The 2,996-nt window shown below is 35.7% G+C and overlaps 1 protein-coding gene across 2 annotated transcripts in view; it reads right to left on the reverse strand.

Annotated features, from left to right (window-relative positions):
* The window catches only part of nell2 (neural EGFL like 2), a 137,874-nt gene that overhangs the window by 51,046 nt on the left and 83,832 nt on the right, over positions 1-2,996 (reverse strand). The window lies entirely within an intron of this gene.

Raw genomic sequence — 2,996 nt, forward strand, 5'->3', positions numbered from 1 at the left:
ACTTTTCCTTCAAGACTGAAAATGATTGTTTTCTATTTTCGGCTGCTTTAGATTGCCAATGAAATGTAAAATAATGGCAAATATAAGTAATAATATGTTGAGAATCCAAAAGAGATTTGATCTTTAGGAAACAAGTGCAATTAGGGTTGCCAACCATCCCTTGAAAAATGGAATTGTTCCGTATTTAGAAATAAAAGTACCTTTCCCTTATTTAGTGGAAAAGAAACTGACTCTACTCCATGATGGCCTGATGAGAGTAAAAAAAATAGTCAGTGAAAAGCTAATGGAAAATGAAGACAAGGGCACATTAGATACAAAACTTATGGTAAACTTGTTCCTGGGCCCTGTCCTACATATATGTAATGTTCCAGAGTACCCTCATCCCATTGGTTGAGCTAAACGAATGGAGGAAGGGACAAACAGAGTGAATCATTAGCAGGTGAATCATTAGCTCAATGCCATATTGATATTTTTTTTTCAAAAATATTTCATAAATTGTATCTTTCCATTCATATGTATGAATGTATAATAAGAAAATGATGAAACAGGTCCTTTAATCATTTAGCATGATGAGTTGAGTGAAATCTTCAGTAGTTCACATAGACTGTCTGTGCTGAATCTGTTATCAGTGTTTTTATCTTTTTTGTTACAACATTTCTGTAGTGAACCCAGTGAACCCCTCCTTTTGTGAATAAAGCACTAAACATGAACAAAAGTAATCTGAGATCCTTCAGCATTAATACGTTAATGCTTTGTAATTCTGCAGAAAGCACATACCATTAATCTCACCTTGATTAATGATCAGCACATGAAGTTCCTAAACCTTGTTTGACTGCATTTCTTTCATTTTAATAACTGTTCCTTGTGAGCCACCCTTTCAAATGCTGCCCTGTGCAAAAAGCTCATATGTTTCATATCAAAACTGTCACTACAGATTTTTCTAAGATGTCAAAAAGCATGCTAGAATTTGATAGCAAGTAGCAGAGTTCTCAGATGTTCTTACATGCACTGGTGAGCATCACATCAATTATTTAACAAGATGATTTTATCTTTTCTCATCCATGCTGTTGTAGGTTCTTGAGTTGTTGCAGATTAAATCTTTACCTTTGTATTTTTTGAAGTCACATTTGAGCTGATTTCATTATGTGGGAGTGTATTTACAGGATATTGTGTTTTTATAATATGCATTGTGCTTAAATCATTTTAGGAAGCTGCTAAAGGGAAAAGTTGCAAATTAATTATAAAGGAAAATGCTGACTTGCTGAAAAATAAGGTCAAAGAGCTTAGCATTTAGTTGGAGGTAAGTGTTATTTTACTTTTAAGGACGTAAAGTACAACAAGTCCATATTTGTATTCAGCTTTCAAGTACATTTCGTGCAGACATCAGGCAGATTTCCAAATTGTTTTCCAGCCATTGTTTTTGTATGAAGGTGCAACTGAAGTCATTTATTTTTTATTTCATTTTTTAGTGCCACATGTTGCCATTGAAACCTTGCAAAAGACAGCTGTGAGATTTGAAAGATGGAATCTAAGAAACGAGAAAATCTGAAACCTGAAAGCTTGTTGCTTTCACCTTAGTCACATCATCCATTTGCCTGCCATCATCCAATCCATTACATCCCCCGAATGCTCCGTGTTTCCATCCAAATTGAAAGTGACATTGTGATGAGCTCCTCCATTGAGGCTATGATGTATGCGTGCAAGCATGTGTGAGAATGGATTGAAGGACACTTAGGAGGGACCCTGTGCTCTATTCTTGTTTCTCTGCACACACATGTGCGCACACACCTGTCATGGGGCAGCATCAAAGTTCCTGGCAAACATTTAGAGACAGAAATGAAAGCACGGGAGAGAGGGGAGTAAATTAGGGGGCACTATTTGTCTTTCTTGCCAGAGACTGACGAGAGAGGAAAGCAGAGTCACAGAGGAACTCTGTCTGTGTCACTGTGTGTATTTCATCACTATAACCCTGAAATTTGTTAGTTAGGAATTTAGGCCTATTACACTCTGCACTCAGTGTAAGCGACTCCAGTTTTAATCGCCGTCTAAATCCGTGCAATGTGTGCATGTGCTACCTCGCTGGCTGCTGTGGCTCAGGCTGCAGACAGATAAACAATCAATTATGTACAGCCTGTCATCTGGGAGCTCTTACTATGACTGTCTGTTTCTGCTGGAGCTTGTTTTTTCCTCCACCTCTTGCCAAAACAATACCATCCTCTGCACTGTGTGACCTCCAATAGACGACATTACCTCCCTTTTCATTTTACAGGCCTGAGGTTGGGGATCTTATGAATTTATTATATTTTCTCTGCTACAGGGAATAGACAGAATAGAAGTATTCTTTCCTCTTAATTTATGGTTTTTCTACCATAAAATATATAAATAAACATAATTTGTCAAAATGAATGAATTAATTAATGAATATGTGGAAAACGGCTACCTTAAAGTTGTGTTTTTCAGCATTTTTAGTTTTTTATCGTGGTAAAAAAGAGGAAAAAAAAAGCATTGTCTTACTTGATAAGAGCCCACCATCTCTTCATAAGTCAATTTTTATAATTTTTTCAGAAAGAACATAAGAGGAATAATACACTCCAATAGATCCCTCATTACAGAAAAATATATGGTAAACATCTTACAAAAAGCTATGGGGATGTGGTAGATGTGGTGTGCAAATACAATAGAACAAACTACCACAAAACTTAGATAAAAAAAATCTTCCTGACAACTTTAGTGCTGGTTTGGTTTATTAAGTATTATGGTTTGGGATCATTAAAAGAAGTTGCTTTGTTTCAAGGTAAAATGTTATCAATATTTTCAATGTATGCTAGACAATGGTGTGAAAAACTTCATAAACTAAATCCAAAATGCTTATTGAGGGGAGAACTACAAGCTGCACCAACCACAGTGAGAATAAAAACAAAGTTTGTTTTGCAGATTGTTTGTTTTTTGTTTTGCAGAATTCTGACTTTTTTCTCAGAATTCTGACTTTAATCTCA

The sequence above is a fragment of the Cyprinodon variegatus genome, unplaced genomic scaffold (genome assembly GCF_000732505.1).
Source record: "Cyprinodon variegatus isolate N-32 unplaced genomic scaffold, C_variegatus-1.0 Scaffold255, whole genome shotgun sequence".
Taxonomy (NCBI): domain Eukaryota; kingdom Metazoa; phylum Chordata; class Actinopteri; order Cyprinodontiformes; family Cyprinodontidae; genus Cyprinodon; species Cyprinodon variegatus.